Here is a 9108-nt window from a genome sequence, read left to right as displayed (position 1 = left end):
ATGAAAAAAATGATAATTTAATCTCAAACCTCCCTTGAATTCTTTTATTCTGTAACTAAACAAATCAACACATTACATTACATATGCACTGCATCGCATGATCATGCCTTGTACGTACAAACTTATTAATGCACTTCTTGTCGGAGTACAGGAAAAGGACTACATAATCCAACAAACCAAATGCAGAAAGAAAATTTATAATTGATAGAAATACAGATAAACAGTGTCTGCTGTCTAGATAATTTCTCCAGTATTACAATACGTGCGCGGACAATTAATTTGCATGTAGCACGCTGCAGCTCGTCAATCCATTTGAGTTAGGCCCTGGGGACTCTAGTTAATCTTACCACCAGACCCGTCAGATAGGCCTGGCCTACTTTTAAGGATAGGAACTTCCTGTGTAATACATAATTAATTAATTAGAACATTATTTCAACAGGCACAGAGAGAGAGAGAGAGAGAGAGAGAGAGAGAGAGAACCGTACCGAACTCACCGGGTCTGTTTCAACAGGAGGAGTAGGAGCAGCTTCTGGATTTACGGGTGGATCGTTGGAAACTGGCGTATCTGCAACGGGAGTTTCTGTAGTTTTACCTGGGCACTCTGCAACTTGTTCTATCTTCTCCGCACCGAAACACTTGAAAGGAGCTCTTATTGTTGCTTCAAGGAATGAACTACGAGGCTTGGGCTTGTAATAAGCATCGAATACAACTACTTCCACATCATCAGTAGTAGTGCTCATCATCTCCTCCTGTGTTGACACCATCGTCGATGATTTTTCCAGTTTTGTGTTTATGATCTCTTCCATGATTTACTATAGTTTCTTCTTCCCTCCCTTCCCCTCCCATTAAATAGATCGTTCATGCATGGACTTTGTCAGTTCCTTCACAATCAATTAATCTGTGGTTCTCATTGACCCTAAACAATTTATCCAATAAATAATTAGGTTTCATACGATACAATGTGATAAATAATTCGTTAGCAATAATTAAGTATTAAACTTGCAATTCGTAAGAGTTGAATCCGATTCAGCCCTATTGATTTAAACTTACAAGAGGCAGTCCTACTAATTTAAGTTATTGTTTTCTAACATCATTACATTGTCCTACTTTTTTTGAAAAATTATCTTAAGAAGGGACCATTTTGATAAATTTCGCATAGGACCTCTGAAATCTCAGAGACCGTCATGGGCGTAAAATGTGTCGTTTTGAATGAGAATGACACGAGAAACAATACTAAACAACTTTGCTTGTGATATAGGGGCAATTTTGGCCAAATCTTTCGTTTACCATCTCATACAACACATAGGGTGTGTTTGTTGTAACGGACTATATCGAACTGGACTAGCTTTAGGGACTAAATTGGAATGGCTTGGCTTGGACTAAGCAAGATAGTGAAGTGTTTAGTGCAGTGCCGAACTAAATTGACAGATTAAATATTTTGCTATTTTTTATTCACTTTTATAATTTTTTATTTCATTTTTTTTTTTTATCTCTTTGCATTCACAAAAGCTATTCTCTGCTCTTCTTCACTGATATTAACCTTTTCTTTTCTCTGCTTCCAAAAATCCCAACCACCGTTTCCAATCTCTTCAATGGAATCCAATCATCTAGTGCGATTCAGCTGCAAAAGCCCCAATCTCTTCAAGATGTGTTAGTAATTTGTTTGTAGATGTTCTGCAGGATAACTATGGTCAATTTCGAGACAAGGTTCAGATAAGGATATAAAGAAGACAAGGAATAGATGTTGACAGAGCACAGCTAAACATCATTTTGAAGTGATCAATTCAATTACAAATGCCCCAATCTCTTCAAGCTGAACATCTTCTTGACGTGTTGGACTGCAATTTCTGTTTGTTCATATTTTAGATTTCGATTTGGGGATCTAGGGTTTTTGGGTTTTTTTCTCAATATATTGGAAATCGACGGCAAGAAAATTTCCAGCACGAGGTGTTGGAGTTGGTGACGAGGTTGATTTGGGAGACGGGGCGCGCAGTAGCTGATGATGCAGAAGACAGGATTATAGGGGGTCTTAGCAATCCCACGCTGGACCACGGGATTCGTAGTGATGCGTTAGTGAAGGCCGTAGTCTGAGTGAGTCCCGGCTAGTCTCATTTACTTTAATCCCAACCTGCGCCAAACATGGGACTGTAGTCCCGCTCAAGCCAGTCGCACTTAATAACATCAAACAAACGCACCAAAGTTTTAGGAATACTTTCAGTGCTTTGTTAACTGTTCATGTTATTTCCGATTTGAACGTTGTGTCCTTCTACAGTTTGAATTCATGTGACGCATAATATTTAAACCTCTTAGGTGTTGGAATTGTTATCTTTCAACAATTATTCAATAAACGTGAGTTTTTTTTTCTTTATTTTCCTAGTGGACTCTAGGGCTTGCTAGTGGATTCTAGATGGAATTTCTTTTTATTTTCTCATATATCCCGTTGTGTCAGTCATTTTCTCCTTATAAATGAAGAGAATACTACTAAATCTTAATATTATTGGCAAATAATCAACATGCCTATCATGTCACGTGGCACTCTATGTTCGATTTCCTCTCCATATGAATTAAAGTAATTTAAAATTTTGTCTTTTTAAAATAAAACAAATACCTTAAAAAAATAACAAATCTATAATTTAGTTGATTAAGAACATTCATTTTTAAACTCAAAGTCTTGAGTTAAGTTCCATGTCCCACTATAACTTAGAATAAATGGATAAAGAGCCCTCATAGATAAATAAAAGATTAAAAAACAAATTGTGTGTTTGGTCTTTCTGTGGGAACGGCCTTCACAAACAATGAGGGGGTAGGAGGGTTCATGTTTTATTCTAGTTAGACTCTGGAATTTACTAGTGCAGATGCTTCATTTTTTTTAATCCATTCAAAGCAAAAGTATGACCAGTGGGAAGTGGGAACTCAAATCGGGCTAACATATGTATGTAACGACTCCTACTTAACAGCTATGTCAACATACTCTATCAAAGAATATATATATATGAATGTCGGATGAATTGTATTCAACTCATTGTCACCACCTAATCTCATATTATATTTTCTCTAATCTATCATCGCAGCTAATTAGATCACGATAACTCTATTAATTAATGTGTTTTTAACAAATTGACATATTCTACGCGGAACAAATTGCTGCTAATAATAAAATACGCGCATACATGCAAAGATAGAGAGACTCGATTGCAAAATTAGAGGGGTAAATTTAGAGACTATAGTTAGGCCAAATTGAGTGCTTTGAGAGGATGTACGTAGGAACATCAAAGCATTTGTTAAAGAGTAATGTTAAGAAAATTATAAGAACTTTGATCTTAATTAAGTCGATCTTCTATTATAAGCTCTAATATGGATCGTTCCATGAGCCGTGATCTATTTTCCAAAACTATATGTATATATATAAGTTAACTATATAAAGCTGCACAGCTTTCTCTTTCTTTTTCTCAATGGCTCGAACTAGACTTATAAACAGGTTGGATTTATTGGATTTGGGTCGGATTTCACTTGATCTGTTAAGTTAACGGGTCATCCACACTCATCCCTTAAACTAATGGGTCATCCAAACCCAACCCGTTAAACTAGTGAGTCACCTGTTAACACCCAATAACAATTTCTTTTTGTAATGTGTAATCAAGATTTCAAGTATGGAGGTCCAACACATTTAAAAGTACCCAAATGCAAAGTTGATATGTCTTACAAGCATGGACGGATCCATATAGGGACCCAGGAGGTCTCGGGATCCTCTGGAAGCCCGAAGAAACACTTGTAATCGACCTTCAGGACCCTCCAACAATTTGGGCACGTGCAGCGAAGAGGCTTGTTGCCTCCATAGATGTGCATGCAGCAGTGCTTACAAAGAAGAAGAAGAGGTTTCTAATTTTTGTTAGTCTTAACTCCCAATTGTAATATATATGTTACATTAACAAATTTCATCTTTGTAAAGCGGGACAATTAGTGGTAAGTCACGATTATCCACCCCTTCTAGGGGCCTAGAAGACTCACTGAGGCATTTCAGCTTTCTCATGGTCACAGTCAAGCAGACTCACTAGCTTGGAGCCTTGAACCCGGGACCTCCCTGTTTTTTGTATTTTAAGAGCCGAAATCTGCGCCCTTACCACTTGGCCAATTGATGTGGTTGATTCATTTTGATTATTCAATGAACCAAATTCAATAAAAAATAGTGCTATGGAACCAAACTAGTCTAATATTTTTTTTTTTTTTGAACTTTTATCTTGAAATCCCCCGATCTTGAAATTCTGGATCCGCCACTGCTTACAAGTTACAATTGGCAATAGTTGTACGATAAAACCTTGTAATCAAGTTACAACCCAACACTAATCAAAACCATAGTAACTATCTGTCTACCATCTATAGTAGTACAGATCGAAGGATCTCAACTACAATTTTTGAGTTCAGGTACAAAATATTCATCTCGTCTGGAAAATTTACCCAGATGGGCAAGTTAAAAAACTACTCAATTAATTGAAAAACTTACCAATTTCATTTGAATTCAAATGAAGCAACGAACAAGCCAATACAAGACAAAAGAAAACAAGCCAAGCTACGAAGAAAACAAACTAAGCTGCAAAGAAACCGAAACACAGACTCCGAAGGTTTTAAACTTTCAATTGATACTGATAGCAGGCAAAACAGAGAACAGGACAGCCAGTTGCCTCTCAAAAGCACCAGAAACAGGAAGATATTGAGTAACAAAGCTTCACAAGAGAGAGAGGTTGAAAAGGTGAGTAACTTTTGCCAAATAACGAAGTGGAGGAAGAGTTGATAGAGACTAGAGAGCAAAACAAGAGTGTGAGACGAAGAGTCAGCGAGGTTGGTTTTTTTTTTTTTTTTTTTTTGGTGAAGTCTTCATTGAAATTACGCAAGACGCCCTCAATAATGGGTGCTGATGTGTTTTGTGGTTTGATCCAAAGTGACTCATTATTTGACAAGTTTACTAGGTAACAACCCGACCAGTTAAGCATTCATCTAAATACTAATTTTAACGGGTGAGTCAAGTCGGATTAACGGGTTGAGTATAAAATGATATGTCTAGCCCCAACAACTATATATAGCCAACAACTATTTCCGCCACCACTTTCTCTCTCCACGTTGAAAACGTTAAGTTCTTGAATGCATACTCCCGCTAATCCAGCCAAAATCCAACGAAGCTCCAATGAAGACAACCTTATTCACTTCATCTCGCCCTCATATACAACATGACATTGAGTATATAATTAACCTTGAAAGCCCCGGTACGAGGTGAATTGAGCCTCTACAATTTTTTCAACTCTAATGGTATTTTTACCTTTTTCAACCAACTTCGGACACCCTTGGATGGAAGCTTGGATTCATTATCTTTCTCTCTCCAAGATCTTCAACACCCCCCCCTTCTTAGATGAGTTTAATATATAGTTTTCAAAATGAAAGTGCTATATGAGTTAAGAAAGAGAAAGTATTCCGATGTAAAAAGATTGGTTGCAGAGTAAAAAGCATGCATTTTTATTGAAGAAAGTTGAGTTTCCATCATAAAAGCAATTGTCAATATGGGGAGTAACTCAATTTACTTATAAGCTCATTCACGGTCTTTCTTTCCATCAATGTGAGATATCAAGGAAAGCGTTTTCTAATTGATTAGTGATGTGTAATAGCTTGAGATTGATGTTTTAAGAGATTTGGCTTTGGTGGTTCAAAAATAGAATATGGAGGAGGATTGCTTGAGGTGATGTAAAGGCTTATTTTTGGCAACTTGAGAATGGCATGCTCGCTGGTTCCAGAATAGTTATGCTAGAGCTATGGATTCAAGGGTCTTTTGCTCTTCAAGCTCCACAAAGTGTTTCTTTTTGAATTGCCATTACGCCTATATTGGTGATAGGTGCTAACAAAAAAATAGCACTCTGCCCTGAAATTTCATGCAACGGGCTTTCGGAGGGGCTTATATTTTTTGGCAATGTTCATCCTTCTTTCTCCCATTTTTCTCCTTATGAGCATGCATGAGTAATATTCTATGCTGAAAACATTAAATGCTCTATAGCTTTCTTTCAAATTTAAGTTTGCATGGTTTGTTTGTTGGGATTCGAACATATCATTAAGATAAATTTAATTTGAATACTTAAATACACAACAGAAAATAATAAATAACATACAATATGTTATCTCAATTATATATCGGTTGGTTATAATCAATACAACAACAAAGAAAGATGAAGAGAATTATTTATAAAATTCCTTTGTCATACATAAGATTTTAAAAGATGCAAGGAGCGGGCGGCTGGGGCCTAGCGCCTAGGCAAATTTAAGTAAAATTATTGTATATATTGCTTTGCAAGTGCCTATTGATATTTCAAAAAAAAAAAAAAAAAAAAAAAAAAAAAGCTACACTAGTATGGATAAGATAATAAAAGAATGATGAAATGAAAAAATAGAAGTAGAAGAATACAATAAAGTACATGTATCCAACAAGTCCAAAATTTAAAAACATACATGTAGCCAACAAGTCACAATTTGAAAACACAAAATGCAAAATAGGAGGAATAAGAAAATATAATAATATAAGATACTTACAAAGTTGCAAAGCTAGGCATCACTGTCTTCTTGTCCATATCCCTCCAATTGGACTCAAATTCAACTTCTTCATCATCTTTTTCTTCTTCTTTCGTGTCCTCATTTGATACAAAATTTTCTTCATGAAGTTCGCTTACTTCAACATTTCTAGAACTTCTCCTAGGCTCTAGGGAACTACCCACCTCTGATGTCTCTCCATCCATTCCCAAACCAAACTCAAATTCTTCATCACCACCATCCACAATCCATCCTTGCACCATACTAGTTATCATGGAAGTAGTATGTCCACTTTCGTCTCCTTCTCTCTTTTCTTCTTGTTCATGATCCTTGCATTGAATTAGACATAGACTAAATTATCTAACCTTATCATATCTAGTCTATTCATTTTCTTTGTATGTATCCCTTAAAGTGTGCTCAAATTTCTCACAACTTGATGAGCTTGTAATCAATGAGAGAATCTTTATAGTCATCTTTTGCAAATTAGGTACACCATTTTTCATAATTATATCACCATGCAACTAAGGAAGAAAAAAAGCACACAATTGGTAAAGAAAAATAAGTAGTAAAGCTAAATTTAATAATGAATATTCATATCCGGATTATAGTTGTCATCATTCTCAGCGCATCCAATCTTAGGCAAATGTCTTCCAAATCCACTTTCTTTTCCTCTATACTTATGCATCTCAACATTTATCACTTGGTTTTGGACCTCATAGTTATCGGGGAAGAACTTCTCAACACAAGCAAAAATCCCATCCATTACATTAGATCACATTGTATGCTTTGATCTTTAAAGAAGTAATAAGGGCTCAAGAGGTAGCCACCCAAATCTAATGGACTATCAAGCCGCTCACTAATTTTTTCCATCAATAAGAATTGGTTGATAATTGGCCTCATTGTTCTTGAATGCCTCTTTAATCTCCTTCTTTACTTTTTGTAGCTCTCCATACAATAACCTCATTGTTGACTTTTTATCCCCTTCCAAAATTCGAAGTACCTTAAATAAAGGTTCACACACTTTGAAGCAAAATGAGGCCCCATTCCAAAAATGTGCACTCGCAGCATATGTCGTTTTCCCCTTTGTACTCTTAGAATGTTTGCATTGTTCCCATTCATCACCAGCAACCATAATCTTCAAGTCTTTTTTCTTATCACTTAAGCTTTGCATTGTGAGGAAAAAAGTTGCAAATCTAATGACTTCAGGCCTCACTATGTCTCTTTTCTTCGTATGCTTCCTCATCAATGTCAAAGTTTTATGATGTGCATAAATGAAGATAGGGAAAGTCTTTACTTTGTCAGTAACTCCTTTGAACTTAGGGAGATTACCAATCCTTTGAAGCATGAGATTCAAAATGTGAGTGGCACATGATGTCCAAAATATGTTTGGCTCTTTTTCTTCATCACGTTGCCCATCGCCATAATGTTAGAGCATTATCGGTCACTGCTTGACCTACATTTTTAGGCCCAATTTTCAACACACTTGTCAACATATTCAAATATGCATTCCCTGATGTGTGCTTCACTAGAGCATTCCTTAGAACAAACAAATATGGTGTGCCTTCCTTGCAATTGACATACAAATTTATTATGCTTTTTTTTTTTGGGTCACTCCAAGCATTGGTTATGATTGAGCAACCATTCAAAGCGCACTCTTCTTCATGGTTCTTGAAAATGTAAGTACATAAAGGAAATTACGTTAATACTTATAAAATATCCAACAATAAAGTAATAACCTGAAGAAATACTAAGCACAAGAGATAAGGAAAGTTTACACCTATTTTGCTAGTTGCTGAAGTGCTTTGGAATGAAGTTTTCTTAAAAGAAATCAATACTACAAGCAATGCATTAGAGCTTAAAACATAAATACAATTGCAAATGTGCTGAACTATAAAAGGAACTTAGAAAAGGTAGCCTACAAAACTTTAAGTCTTTTTGTGTTGTGAGTTGAGCGTCATTCTGTTTTCTTTCTGCTACCTTATATAGAACAAACTTATCCTTCATGGCTCGTTTACATAACCGTAATCAAAATAAGAGGAATTGGATTGAGAAGGAATTAGAATGAAAAGGAGTCAGAATCGGGTTTCTGTTGAAGTTGTTTACTTAAATGTTCAGGAATCGGAATAAGAATTCAACTGACTTCATATAAGTTGTCTACTAGTTCAACTGAATCGGAATAAAAATCAATATGATTACTAAAATGGTCTTATTTTTTTTTGTTTTATTTTATTCTATATTTATTTTTAAAAACATTTTAGTTTGTTATTTTTATTTATTTAGTTAAAGTAGAGTTAAATGTCAATTACTATGTATAAATTAAATTATAATATATATATATATAAGCTTAAAGCCCAGCCACGTTCATCTTCCCACCAGCAAGAATAAAACCAGAAAACAATCAGAGCCGTCAAGACCAGACAAGCATCGACATCGCTAAGGTCACGATCGCAATCGTCAAAGCAACGTCGTACGAGGATGAGCCAGCGAGCGAGAAGCACGTTTGCGAAATACTGACGTTAACGTTATCGTCCTAGGGCTACATCC

Source organism: the organism of the source record quoted next, unplaced genomic scaffold (genome assembly GCF_019419815.1).
Source record: "Pyrus x bretschneideri cultivar Hongxiangsu unplaced genomic scaffold, Pyrus_bretschneideri_v1 Contig49, whole genome shotgun sequence".
Lineage (NCBI taxonomy): Eukaryota > Viridiplantae > Streptophyta > Magnoliopsida > Rosales > Rosaceae > Pyrus > Pyrus x bretschneideri.
Note: the sequence above shows the minus strand (reverse complement) of the source record.